The 14,703-nt window shown below is 37.1% G+C and overlaps 1 protein-coding gene across 7 annotated transcripts in view; it reads right to left on the bottom strand.

Moving 5' to 3' along the window:
* The window catches only part of DLG2 (discs large MAGUK scaffold protein 2), a 1,060,076-nt gene that overhangs the window by 312,834 nt on the left and 732,539 nt on the right, over positions 1 to 14,703 (bottom strand). The window lies entirely within an intron of this gene.

Below are 14,703 nucleotides of genomic sequence, written 5' to 3'. Positions count from 1 at the left end.
TCTTTGCCAGAAAATTCAGACAAAACCTTAAAGGGTTTTTTTGACATTTTACCTGCTGCTCATGCTCTTAGATTTCACTTGACCCTATTTAATTCTTGATGCCCCATAAATTCATACACATAGCTTTTGTATAAAGAAATAAAAATAACATGCCATGGTTCCTCGCAGTGCTGTGAGACAAGCAGGCAGTTACAGAAACCTGGAATGACTGCACTGAGAAGATCCAAAGAATCTGCTATTGTTTTGACATTACATATTAACTTGGGTTCAAATGCTGAAATATGGTTCACCTTCCATGCACAAAGTACACCATTTTTTCAGGTGTAGGAACCAAATTTATGCTGAAAGTTGATCATAGTTTGTCTGTCATTAACAAATAGTACCTCCATAATTTTCTGCACAAATTACTGTAATTACTGACAGCAGCACAGGTTATTTCACGTCCTAATAATGTAAATGAAAAGTGTTTGTTCCTGTAGATGTGCACACCAAAATCTGTTTTAAAGTAGTTATTACTTTTTGATCAGATATTAATTTCTTTTTAGTCATGGTACTATGTAAAGCTGTGCTTTTCCAGCCATTTTTTTCCCATCAAGATTCGTTCTTGAAACTTACAGACTTGACACAGGAGATAACTATTCTAATTCATAAACAAATGCTATTTGCTTTGTATAACATTAGGTGATATATCTTTAACTGACTACAGCTGGGTCACTGCTTTCTAAGTTGGATGGCTCTTCTAGACAAATATTTAATAATTTGTCACCAATAAAATGGAGACAGAAGGAGCAGTCTGCCAGTTTGGGATCTGTTTAAGAACCATAAATGTCAGGGAGAGACTCATCAGTTTCTTTTGTTCGTCCTCCATCTGATGAGGGGAATTTAGCATTATCTTCTTATCCCTGTTGCAAAGCTGAACAGAAATACTTTCTTGAAAAGCTCTCTGAAAATTATGTTGGAGCTTGAAAATATAAAATGAAATCAAAGTTCATCTTGTAGCCTCTTATCTATTTGCAATCAACCCATAAATAGTCTGTCATATATTCAGTTACTTCCTTTTTTCCTTTTTTAAAAATACAGAGGGAAATCAAGACACAAATTTACAAGTAATTTTGGGTTTTTTATGTAAGGCAATTTACAGAGCCCTAATGTTAAAAGTTTACAAGTATATAAATGATACAGAGAAAGAAAAGAGATGGTGCTTACTGAACTGTAGTAATAAGGTGAATAGACTCTGAAAATGGATTCATGAGTCATTGCACTTTGATTTGACTCTTTTTGTCTCCCTGAAACTGTACTTTGGTCCCTTAGTTCACTGATGATGCTTTCTTGCATCAAAACAAAAATGTTTTATTTGCCAGTGAGAAGCACCCTATACTCTCATAGAGTAAAATGTGTTAAACCAGACACTTGTGACTTTATAAGAAAGACGAGGACAGACTTTTTAATAGGGCCTGTTGTAACAGAACAAGGGGTAATAGTTTTAAACTAAAAGAGGGTAGATTCAGACTAGATAGAAGAAAGACATTTTTCCCAATGAGGGTGGTGAAACGCTGGCCCAGGTTGCCCAGAGAGGTGGTCCATGCTCCATCCCTGGAAACATTCCAGGTCAGGCTGGCCGGGGCTCTGAGCAACTAGGAAGATGTCCCTGCTCACTGCAGGGGGTTGGACTTGGTGATCTTTAAAGGTCCCTTCCAACCCAAACTATTCTATGATTCTATGACATCTCAGAAATTACGCTAAAGATTTGCTAAGGGATTGTACTCTAGTATTCATAACAAGAAAGATAATGTGAATCAATATTTGAAATCTGCATACAGAAAACCATTTGTTTTCAGACTGGCCCCAGGCCATGAAAGATTTTCTAAAAGCTTTTGCTTAGCAGTGTTGAGACTCAGAGTATAACACTTAAATGTGATCATTTCAGCCTGAGTTACACTACAGATTTTCTCTGAGTAAGAGTTTTCCTGATATTTTCATTACCTGGCTCTTAATGAGATATAGTTTAACAGAAGACCCTGCTATTAGTCCCTTGAGGGGTTCTATCTAGAAGGGGTATTAACACAGCCTTTCCATCAGCTATTTCAATTAATAACAATTCCCGAACTTGCCTGCAACGCCAGAGGTAGGATGTAGGTCTCACTCTCTGGGACAATGTACACAGCATTCCTAATGAAAAGTGAAGCCCTGGGGGAAAGAATGAATGTACTAATATGTTTCATTCCCAGACCACTTCTGGGCCACCCCTTGGAAATTTTATGCAGCTATTGGATGAAAAGATTGATCCCAGTGAGACTCACAAATGTAGAAGCCAAAGCCTACAAGACCGATTTTAGGTGTAAAGAAGCCCAGGTCTGCCTAGAGCTGGACAAAAGTGTCTTATATGAAGTCAAGACTTAGCATTAAAAGCCTTAGTGCAGTCCAAAGCAAAGGAGTCTTGAACAGCCTCCAAATACTGAAACCTGCTGGGACAACGGCCTTGGTGAATAACCAGCCATCCATCTAACCAAATTGTTCCTAAGGAGCATGATCCTGGCTTAAGCAACAGAAAAGTTGAAAAGCCAGAGAAATCCTAGCTGGACATGAATTAACAAATGCAGCCTGAGACTGCAGTTTATCTATTCTAGTATTCATTAATATTTTCACAAGTGGAGTAGTTTCTTTTCTGAAAATGTTTTATCCCTCCTAGCACAACTAAAATAAAAAATAGGGAAATCAAAAATACTAAATTACTATTGAGGACAAGCAAAGTAAATGTTTGTGGTTTTTGTCTGGAAGACACTCTCTCTATTTCTGCAGGTGCAGGATTTATACAGCCCTATGCCTACTGTTTGTCTTCATACTGCAGTAAAATGAGAAAAATTTGTTATGATAACTGAATCTTGGGACTGGAAGAAACTCAGTGGATCATCTACTCTATATTCTCGACCTGAGGCAGAACTGACTATTGTTGCCTCATGGGTAACAAATGGCTGTCTGGTGCACCCAGATATTTCCTATGCTACAGTCCTGGTGACCTGCCCAGTAATCTATCACATCACAATCCTCATTTGTCCTAAATCCAGCCCAAATATTGTTTAACACAATTTGTCTATTAGATTTTGTGCCACACCCTCCCCAGGGTGCACACAGAACAAACTCACTTCTTCAAAGACGTGCTGCTAGGCAAGAAGATCGTTATCAGAGGCCCATAACCCCCCTCTAAGTCCTTGGTATTTCAGATAAATTACTTCAGATCACTCATTCTTTCCTTGTAGGGCAGGCTTTCTAAACCTCTGATGATTTTTACAGCTTTCCCCTGGAGTCCCTCCAACTGGCCTACACCCTTCTTGAAGTGGAAAGCTCAAAGATTTACCGGTGAAGGATGAAAGGATTGCTCATGTGTCGTATAAACCAAACCTCGATTTATAAATCCCAAAATACTATTTGAATGTTTCATCACAGTGTAATGTGTAAAAGACAAAACGCTACAGCTAACAGCATTCTAGATACTCTTCTACAGGATTCTTTTCCTGACAGTTTTCTGTTATGCACTATTTAGTGGATTATTTGATTATTTCTGCTGAAAGCACCTTGCTGTTGTCCCTGCTGAATTACACTTTTGTTTTTTTCAGACCACTATCAATGTTAAACAGTCCCAGTATATGGTATCATCTGAGACAAATGTGAAAAGGAGTTGCAAAGGAGGATTATGGCATCCTCCGGTAATTGCTGCTCTTCAAACTTCTAAGTGTTTATAAAGAGATTTCCTACTTGTTCCAGTATGCTTCTGGGGTTCTGAAAGCAAACTGATGGCTTTATAGTCCCTTGACTCCTCTTGTTCCCTCAACGAAGATGAGTTTTCCGCTTATTCTTTCCAGCTCTTCACTTTACCTTCTCCACACAGGTGTTCAAAACCAACCGTTGTCAGCACTCAGATGTCATCAGCTAAGTTTCGGTGGTCTGGGATCAAGACCATCACGACCTGCGTGTATGAAAATATGTAACTTCTCTAAGTGTTGCCAGGCCTGTTCCTTCTTCATCTGAGGCTGAGGTCTCGTCCCTCTGCTGCTGGTTTTAATCATGATAGCAACCTTATCACAGATGACCTTTCTGTGAAAACTGATGCCAGCAAAAAGCTAGGCACTTTTCACATTTAGCCTCAAAAGAACCTGTCATCTCAACATCTCTCTGTAACTACAAAGTACATCTCTAAACTACAGTTATTTTCACTGCATTACAGAGGGGATGTGATTTGTTATAAGAGAATTTAAAAGTATTTTTTAAAAATAACTTGCAGAAGTTTTGGCTATGGCATTTGAAAATCATTAGAATTTAGAAACACTATACATCTGACCTACAGACTATGGATAAGATTTACCACTGGCCTACCATTTACACTGAGGTAATTCTTCAGTTACAGTATATAAAATGTGCCTACACTAAACAACTTGACTCAATTATTTGCTGTAATATTATGATTCCTCATTTTAGATCTCTGTTTGTTGGAGTAGTTAGCATGGCTTTCTATTAATTTCATAAGATATCCTACACATTGTTTTGCATAAGAAACAAAACAAACAAAAAACCAGAACAGAGTTTAGGGAAAAAAAGTCAATGACGTGCTTATTTGCAAATACCACTTCCCAAAATAGAAACGTCAACTATGCCTTAAGGATATTATTCTTTTAACTTATGCAACATATCTTTTATCGTATCCTAAAGACTGTGTCATTACATCCTTTTTTTACATTTCATTCAGCTCTAAGATCTTGCTTTGCAACTGTTTCTTCCTATCAAAGGTAAAACTGGACAAAATTCCTCCTAAAGAATTGAAGATCAGGCCTCTTATTCATATAAATCACTACTCAAAATGCAGAAGCCAACATCCTGGATAATGAACACAGAACTTTGTGCCTTTGGAATACTTTGGATATACTAGCTAGTATTTCTGGTTTCAGATCTAATCTGGGTTTTTTTTAACTTCTCAGAATTGTGTTTGTCTCAGAAATGACACACTAAAGACTTAAGCATCAAGTTGTCTCCATGTCTTTCTCATATAAAGCCAGCCCAAGTGTACCCTGGAAGCAGTCACAGGAATTTTTTTCATCTACCAAGCTCACCAAATGCTTCCTGTTGAGAAAAACATATCAACTTGCTGTTGTCCCAGGTGGCAGAATTTCTGAATGAAAAAATCTTAAATGAGTCTCTGCAAGCAAAGGAAAGGAAGCGATACCCTCTCACAAATCACGTGTCTTTACTGCTGACTCGAAAGGACAAGGGTTGAAGAGCAGCTGTCTATGTGTCAGGGAGCACAAGTCTTTGGCACAGCCAGACTATGCTTTGCTTCTGCAAGAAGCTTGATCTCACTGGGTCCGCAATACAGGAGCCCTGGCTACATGCCAGATCAGCTGCCCCTTGTACGTGTCCCTGATGCGACCCATGCAGTACCAGAATGTGCACTGGAGTCCCAGAGCCTGCGCTTCTTGGTCTTGTTTCTTAAGATGGCGCAAGTATGGTCATCTGCAGAGACATTGTGCTTCATGGCAACTGGCAAAGGATTTTCTTCTATCTAAACTCCAGAAGAAAGGCTGCCATTTCTAGGAATACTAATATAATGTTTATAGAAACAAACAAAAAAACCCCCAAACAAAACCTTAACTGATGAAGGAAAAGCAGTTTTTCAGAGCTGTTGGACAAATGGTTTAAAATAACAAACGGTAAGTTAAGGCTAAAATACTATAGGGAAATTTCTTGCTGCCAAGTGTTGAGATCTGGTTACTACTTCTAGCTGTCACCTAAAAAGCACCCAAGTTGCATGCTTTCTTTTATTTCCATTAAAGAGAACTACATTTTTAGCTAGAATTTGGAATACTGAAAGCAAAATGAGGGTGACAGACCTGCAGAAAGGACTAGGATATAGTATTGGAAATAGTCAGATGAATGACTATTTGCAATTAATCACTTTGGTGTCTGGCTTCTGACTAAGCCAGCTATTCCCTTCAGATGTTCAGAGATGCTTTACTGTAACTCATTCCTTTTTTTCAACTAGTGGAAACAAAAGAATAATATTGAAAATCTAGAATTTTTTAAAGTAGGCTATAGACTGATCTTTTTTTTAACCATATCACTTGAATCTTTAAAGCTTTGCCCAGCTTTTTCACTCCACCATGATCAGAATCTCTAATGCCTTTCACAGAAGACTTAAAATACTTTCTGCCTCTGCTTAGGATCACAGAAAAAAAATGAGACAAGAACACAAGAGAAATGAATACCTGTAGCTATAAAAATTTAATTAAATACAATTTATTCTTTTAAAGGTGCTTTTCATGGCACTGCAATGTTTTGCTAATGTGTGTTGTCTTCCAGACAGCAGATTTCTTGAGAAAGATCTGGACATTTAAAAAACTATCAAAAAGACAGAACTTGCTACAAAGATAATTAACCGAACAGTAAAGGATGAAATCCCTGCTCTGTAATTTCACCTGGCTAATTTTCATATTTGGCTTTATATTCAAAAAAGGATGAAGCTCTGCAAAGAAGCAAATATAAGGATTTTCAGACTACTTAGTTGCAAGTGACAGATGTCGTGTCAATGACTGTATTCCACACAGGACGCTAAAGCCTTAATACGTCTTCTGTTGCATCAGGATGTCAGATCAGGCCCACAGCAATTGCTGTCATATCATGGTTTATTTATTAAAGTGGTGAGAGATCAAGCATAATAGTTCTCTAAAACTTACCTGAGGAATTTAAAACAAGGAACACAAGGCCAAGGGAACTGCTGCTCCCTAGAAAATTCTCACTCCTCTGCTAGCTAAGCAGAAAGAAGGTAGTGGCCTCCTGTCTGCAGGAGGAGTTCTTTCCACACTCAGCCCAGTGGTTTAGCAAATGACACCATTCTCCTTCCTCATCTTTTGATTCATTGTGTATCTGGAAATACTGATGAGACAATTAACGCTCTGCTGTGCTGCCTGTTGCACCTCCTCCCTCTTTTACATTGGCCTGATGAAAAGAGCAATGGCAAACATAATGAAAGGGATCTTCTCTAACTCCCCTTTTAACTCTTTTGCAGCACTCTAGAATGGGGAGGGACCCACAAATTTATGATCTAAAGGAAAAAAGGAGTACAAAGGAGTAATGACAAAAATATGAAACTTACTGTAATTACATTACATTTGGTCTGGAGGAAAATTTAGAATTGGAGGAGTCGACCAAGATTCATTGGGAATTTGTGCAACACTTGTCATAGACCAAACAACAATAAAAGGCACTTAGCGGTGGAGACAAGTCCTTGGGATTTTCAAACATGACACCAAGACAAAGGCAGCAGTGTCAAGTAGCATCCCAAAGCACAGACATCACAGTATTCCATACAAGCCTGAGACAATAGGTGTCCCAAGAAAGTTTTTGGTGGTGCGCCAGAGATCATTATGTAGCTGGGAAATCTATTTAGTAAGCAACTTCGTTTGAAACATTTCCACAAGGACAGGATAAAGGAAATACAGAATTTTTAAAATTATTCTCACCCAGAAGCAAGCCATATGAGCCAAACCTGGAGATGCATCTGTTACTTATCCAGCAGCTGCGTGCATAAATTAAAAGCTCTTTCTCTCTGTATGGGTAGAGGAAGTGGACAAAGAAAAGGAAATGCAACACCTTCCTCCACTCAGTTTTTCAGTGAGGTTACAGAGTTAAATCTGCCAAGGTGACAGGAACAGTACTGGGGGAATCTAGTAACTCATGCTAACTGCTCATGATTTTCAGCAAAAGCCACAGAAGTAACTTTGACCACAGCAGAAGGATTGACATCTTACAACAGAGAATGATAAAAAACAAGGTCACACTGGTACACCATACCACTTGCTGTCCCTAGTCAGAGCTGATGAAACTATCTAGGCAACTGGATAATAATAAAGAATTCTTACCTAATTCAGAAAGGACAAGCACAGGAGATTTTGTCAATGGAAATGTCAATAGTCTACTTAGCTACAGAGATGGCTGAATTTGGTCTGACGTGACAACAGTTTCATACCACCATCTTCTGCCATTTAACTGCAATCGTAACGAACAAGATGACAGATTTACTTTCTCTCTCCACTGAAGGCAAAAAGATGCTAGCCAAAGCTTATTATTCTTCAAACAAAATCTTAAGCTTTTTGGCATCCATGCCTACCTGCACATATTTCTTTCCCTGCGCTGCTGCTTTTCCTCTATTGCAGCCACAGTTCATTAACATGAATCGTGTTCTGCTGAAGCTGCCTCATCAGTAAGTATTGCTGAAGCAATTCAGTAATGATCTTAATGCGCAGTGCTGGATTTTTATAGCCATCTCAATTGGCTATTAAAATACAGCACTGCACTTTGAAATTGCTACTGCAACACTTCAGAAATAGTTAGCATGATGGAGTTGCAGCAAGTACTGTTCATTTCAGTAGAAACCTCACTCTTTGTGAATGATTTCTGGAAACTGATATTTAAAATCTACTATGAGATTAGGTGTTCGTTTTGCATATTAACCCAGGGTTCTTAGAACTGCTTGGAGGGTTCTTAAGAACTGAATGGTTCTGAGGGAAAAGCAAAACAAACAAACAAAATGCATGTCTATAAAATCGCTGCACAGTCTTCCAAGTCATTTTGTTTATTCCTTTACTGCTAATGGAAAATGACAGTGAAACACAAATGACGGAAGTCAGCATTATCATGAAAATATAAGACTTCAAACAAGTGATATCCTGCAGCTCACAGGATAGCTCTAGTTCTAGGGAAGACAACCAACCAGATGGATGGTTTTTGAACTCTGTTTAAAATTCTACTTCTAGATCTGGAAAACCATTACTTCACTGATTGACTACTTAGTTCCAAAGCTGGTTGAATTTTGTCTGATGTGACAATAATTTGATACCACCATCTACTACCATTTAAATGCAATGGTAACAAAAAACATGACAGATTTACTTTCTTCCTCCACTGAAGACAAAAAGATGGTAGCCAAAGCCTGAAATACTAGAACTGAAGTGCCACTCTAATAACAATAACTATTATTATGCGATATTAAAATAAATAAACACTACTTTTCTTCAGGAATGGAAGGAACTACACTACAGAATGAATGGTTTTTAAGAAATATTTCATATGTGGTAATTTATACAAATGACATGGCAAGTCTGTAGTGACCAAAGGCAGATAATACTTTTAATATTTTATTTGTGTCATAAAGCAGAATATGATAATAGCAGCGGTATGCAGATATCACCCCTTAAATTAGCAAGATCCTGTCTGTGAAATATGAAGGTGCAGCTATAACCTACCACTTTTTCTCCATCTGGCACTGGCAATACTAATACGTCAAAATATTTTTGAAAAACAGCAGAGACTATAGCACTATCGCAGAGCTTTCTAATTTTATGAGTTTCAAGAGAATACAATTTTCATGCAATAAACTATGCAGATACTCACATATTCTTACATACGACAATCCTACCCTGCAGGGAAGTCATGCCTTTTAGCGATGTTAGCGTATAAATGATGGTTTTGAATCACTATCTTAAAATTGGAAAATTATGTATTAGCGCTTGACAGAGCACTTTCTGCTAACCAGATGAAATGTGTGTCCCTTCAAGCAAAGACATTTCACAAAAAATGGTATTTTAATTTCAGTTCTGGTGGTTTTCTATTTACACCTATTTAAGTGATAGCATGTTACTGTAATATGAAGTGAAGCACTTTAATTAGAGTCGAGAACATAAATAGTTTGTTAAATCTAGGTTTGGGAAAGTTTGCCTACTTCCTCATTTTTCTACATCTCTCTTTTTTAAGTTCTCCCATTTTGCTCTGGTTTAGATCAGACTTCACAAAAAAGCTCACAGTAGAGAAGGAGGAGCACAGTGAAAAACAGAAGTAAATTCACAGCTGATGAGATCATAAGACAGAAATTCTTAAAAGACCATAAGAAAAGGTTTAAGATTCCATTTAAGCTCTGAAAAAAAACCAATTTTGTTGAAAACATTTTTGAACTATGAAAACATTTCTTAGCATGAGAAAAAAATGGTTTGAAGGTTTCAAGTGATCAAAAATGAACCTAACTTGCCATAAAATCCTCCCTCCCTAAATGCTGGTTTGTTATGCAGTATTTAGCATCCCTTAAATTAGAGAAAATAGGCCAGTATAGTAGTAAAAGCAATAGCTATTTTAATAAAAAATAAGTATCATCATCAGTCTGAAGCAAGCACTTGCAATCAGTTATCAAACAGCAAGAACTGAAAGCTCTGTGTTATCTGAAATTGGGAAAGAAATAATTGGGGTTCTTTGTTTGCAAAAGCTCCCTCTTTCATTTTAAGTGCTGGGGCTATTACCTGAGATAAAAAGATAACCTTTGGCTTTGCTTTAGTAGAAAAAGATGATAAGATTTCTCCTTTCCTTACTGGGAGCAGCACTTGTAAAAATTAAAAAAACCCTGAATTCTGCTGTTCTGAATTGGACATATTTTTAGCAGACATCTTAAAATATCCATAATTCTACAGTACTTTTTTAACTATTTCAGTTGTCACTACAAGTTGGGATACTATCTATGCAACAGAACACAAGATTTTTCTAATAAATCCAGCAATCTAAAATATTTCAACTTCTGTGAAACAGAAATATGAACTTCTCTGAAACTACAGGCAGTAATGGAGTAGAGAACAATTCAGTAACAATTCAAGCTAAATCCACAGTGAAACCATACCTTACATTGACGGTGAAAACCTCTGTGTCTTCTCAAGAAACTTCCATAACTAATCAATGGGTAAAAAAATATACTACTTAAAATATACTGATTCTTTTCTTAGTATAGTAAGAAAGCTTCATTACTACCCAGCGACTTTATTCAGTGTCATCAAGAAAAAAACAAATAGTTATGTGAGAAGGAAATCAATCTACCACGTGCTGCATAGTTGCTTCAGGCCAGCACAGAAAACAATGAAATGGAAACTCTGGAACTGGTTATGCCCAATGACTTCATCTAACATTTAGATGGGTATACATAATTCAAAAAATAAATGTGTATTATGCACTTTATTTTAACCTCATCTTATTTTTGTGTATTTTATTGAGATGTCCAGTTGAGGAATTTCGTCTTTGCTATTAAGAAGAAAATTAAGGATGATCGCCATCGAGAGTTAGGCTGCACAGTTTTTAACAGATGCATTTATTTCTAATTTAGAGCCACAAAACATAACAACACTCCAAATGGATTAAATGAAAAGTCCTGATATGGCCCTAAATCTGAGAACAAGAAAGATTAGAGAAATAAGTGCTCCCAAATATCTTTCATTAAATGCCCAGAGCTGGATGGAGTAAATTTGCAGAATGTAGCACTGGCTGAATTCACCAGAAATGAGAAAAAAATCATGTTTGCAGACAACAGAGAAGAGACATAGCTGCTGATCTGTCCTGAGCCTTTCTGTCTAAAATACAGTGAACAAAAGGGCAGCTCTAGCCATCACTGCAAGATCTTGACACAGTTCAAACATTGTACTGACAGTTACTGTTAATTATCATGAATGGTGTGGAAAATTAATCCTGTTTCCCTATGACTTCCTACTCAAGCCAACAGAATATCCAGGTGGCAGAATCAGCTATTCTACATATTGTTCTTTTTTTTGGGTGTTTTTAAGTCTGCCATTTCTCCTCTCAAGTTTCCTGGTACTCAGCTGTTCTGCTTCACATACCCTAAACTTCATTTCTGCAGCTGTGTTGTCTTCTAAGATATCATATTGCCTATAGAACTGAGGTCAAAAGTTTATTATGTGGTCCAACACTGCTGTAGTTACAGGAATCACTGTTTTCTGCATTATTTTTTTCTTCTGTTATATAATATCAGAGTTTAAATTATCAGTTAGGTATTGGTAGGTAAAATATTACACAACATCTGTATTTAAGTAAGTTTCTGACTGCCAGGAATTTTCTACAATGGTAGAAATCCATTTTTCTGGCTGATGCTTTAAAAAATGAAGTTAAAAAAAGTTTAATTTCTATAACTAATCTTACATCAAGCATACTACTCAATACTTCTGGTTTTAGTAAAAAGTAGATTTGCAGTGTGATAGGACAGCATGAAAATCCCGAATGCCAGTTGAATTCCTTTGCCTTGAAATCCTCCAGTAAATGCAATCAAATGGGTTTGAGCACTGTAATCTCTGAATAGTGGCTAGAGTTCGTAATTCACTGCTCATACACAGTTCTTTGCAGGGTCTTATATGAAGCTAAGACACAAGTTATATTACAAAGACAAATACCACCATTAAATTGCTTTGTTTTGAATGTCTGCATGTTTGTCCCCAGGAACAAACACTGCAGCGTACGCAATCCATTCTCATTACTGCCGGTCTTGTTATGTTTCAATGCAGAGCAAGGAAAGCATACTACTTAAGGAAAGGATTTTCAGGAGTGTCTAAATCCTATTGATTTTCAATAAGAAAGCTCCATTGTATATCCTTCCTCTGTTACAGCCCTCAGCTACTGCAAAGACACTGGCTGCTAAAACCTGCGGTGCGCTGAGAGTGACTGAAATGAACCACCTACTGTTTACTACTAAATGCCACGCAAAGCCGAACGGTGACTCACTAAAATTGTATGTCTGACTGACGAGACACACAAAAGGCATACAAAAGACAACGTTGTGAGCACAGAAAAGAGAGGGAAGATCCTGCAATGATCACAGTTAGCAATTACCTTCCAGACAGACTATTGACAACAGCCAATATTATCAATCAGGTGTGCTGAACTGATGAATGCACAGCCTGAAATACCTACAGAGCTGCAGTTCTGTTTGCAGCTTGATTTTTCTATTACATTAACTCATTTGTGTCTTTGTTACATGGTGGTTTTGCACATATGATTCTAAGACAGCTTTGTTTGTAAAGCAGCAGGAACAATTGCATGGGGATCTGCATTCAAAAGGGACCACTTGGCAGCACACTACCATGACCTTTTGCCTGCCATATGCCCAAAGACATTGCTACACAATGCATTTTTAACTTCTTAAATTCAAAATAGGTTTGCAAAATTAACCTATGTCTTTTATACGGTGGTTGCTAGCTAGAAAAATCCATTTTTAAAAAATCTAACCTTTATCGACTCATAGCTTGTAAAAGCCTTCATCCCGAATACCTCAGATGAAATTAAAAGAATACTTATATTAAAAGCTTTGCAGATTTCCTTCTTTATCACCTTCAAGTGCTGAAAGCTATGATCGACACACATACACCGGCAAGCTAGTGTTCTCTGGGTTTACATGATATTATGGAAGCCAAGACTTGCTTTCATGGGGTAAATTCTCAACACAGTGAGGAATGAACTCAGTATATACTGAGTTATACCGACAGAGACAGACAGGAAACGAAGCAACCGAAAAGATATTTGCTACTCCAAGCTTAGTAGGGAACAGCCTTCTTGTCTAAAAAACAGATTAACTTTCTTTATTCACTTTGTGAGTAGGAAGGAAGGAATGGTGTGGGAACTACCATGGTCATTTTCAGGTCCTGCTCTGGACACCAAACCATCCCAATTTCACCCTGAGAAGTAAGAAGCACTGAGTATATATATACTACGTTGTTCTTGCACTTTATAGTAATGCCCAGTTCACAGATAAATCACCTGAAATACGAATGGATAAACATCACAAAGTGATGCAACTGTTTTTTTCATCCAAGCTTCCAGTTAACTCATTTGTGTCATATTGAAGGGAAAATTTTAAAAAGATATTCAGCTTAACAATAAAATTCACTACCAGTAGCACATATCTGTAGTAAATGTCATACAAGAATACAGCTACAAAACTGATGTTTGTAGCACTAAGCAGCAAAAAGCATAAAAGCCATCTCTTTGGTATCTGCACTTTTTTTATGAAAATAGATGTAAAAATAAATCGTTTCAGGCATACAATCAAAACAAAGGCAATGCAAAAATGTTATTAGATTATGGTTGCCTCTCTTGTCCATTTCCACAGTGCAGCAAAAAAATTCGGTCATGGCAAGTAATTTTAACTGTTTCATCACAACCTGAAAGGATATGTTAATTTTAGTTTCTTTAGCCTTAGGTTACTCAAAATGGCTATCATATCACACACTTAGTTTAATTCCAAAGCCTTAAAAACCCTGCTGCCTGCACTACAATTCTGAGTTCACACAGGTACAAAACCTCATTAGAGATGCTTTTCTATTAGAAAGTCAATTTAGCATTGTAATTGGCCACAGGAATCAAGACTTCTGGTGAGTTACCCTCAGATGAATGTTTAAATATATCTTACTGTTCACCAAGAGCAGAGGCTGATGAATATGCTGCTGTGTCAAATAGCCATGATATACTCGGAAGAGGTATAAGACAGTATTGAAAACACTGCACTACCTTTGCTTACGATAAAGGGATGGTCTCAACAATTCCAAGTGTATTAGAAACAAGTATCCTCCATTACTGTTATTAAAAGCTATGGAGAAGCACACTGTAATATTCACATGAGATGAGATGTAAGGGAAACCACTGAAAAAGCTACATGTTATTCACTCCAGATGAAACAGGTAGAAGAATAATCTCATGTGCATGACATATATTAAAAGACATGCAAAATTTCTTCATTTCATGTATGCACCATTAATTAATGACTTGCTTATGAAATAATTATTATAGATCCAAAAATCTACTACTATTCATTCTGTTCTCATGTATTGTGACAATATCCATTTA

Source organism: Phalacrocorax aristotelis, chromosome 1 (genome assembly GCF_949628215.1).
Source record: "Phalacrocorax aristotelis chromosome 1, bGulAri2.1, whole genome shotgun sequence".
Taxonomy (NCBI): Eukaryota; Metazoa; Chordata; class Aves; order Suliformes; family Phalacrocoracidae; genus Phalacrocorax; species Phalacrocorax aristotelis.
Note: the sequence above shows the minus strand (reverse complement) of the source record. Positions and strands in the feature narration are given on the sequence as shown.